Source organism: Cebus imitator, unplaced genomic scaffold, assembly GCF_001604975.1.
Source record: "Cebus imitator isolate Cc_AM_T3 unplaced genomic scaffold, Cebus_imitator-1.0 Scaffold102, whole genome shotgun sequence".
Lineage (NCBI taxonomy): Eukaryota > Metazoa > Chordata > Mammalia > Primates > Cebidae > Cebus > Cebus imitator.
Window position 1 is genome coordinate 1104254 of NW_016107417.1, and position 562 is coordinate 1104815.

The window sequence follows — 562 nt, forward strand, 5'->3', positions numbered from 1 at the left end:
TTTTGTATTTTTAGTAGAGACGGGGTTTCACCATGTTGACCAGGATAGTCTCGATCTCTTGACCTCGTGATCCACCCGCCTCGGCCTCCCAAAGTGCTGGGATTACAGGCTTGAGCCACCGCGCCCGGCCTGAGACAATGTCTTAAGCGAAGGAAGTAAGAAATGATGGCAATGTCAATCAGTGGACAAATATTTTAAAGACCTCATTACCTGGCTGGCACTGTGCCAACTGGTGTAGAAAAGCCAAAAGAAGCCTAAAACTTAATTTGGCTCCTGCCCTTATGGAGCTTACAATCTACTTGGGAAGAAAAGATCAATGTACCTGAAATATAAGGGCCAGAGGCATATCTGTGCGAGGCAGACACGGAGGTGCTGGCAAGTGCAAGACCACTAGAAAAGGGAGAGGTCAGGTGTAGGTGCAGGAGCTATTCACTTGCTTGTGGGTGGGGCAAGCCAGCTCTGCTGAATGTCCCTGAATCACCTGGCCCAAGTTAGAGGGAACATGCCCCACCCTGAGGGGTCCAGACTCCTCAGGTCGAGACATCTGCCTAAGTATGGCCAG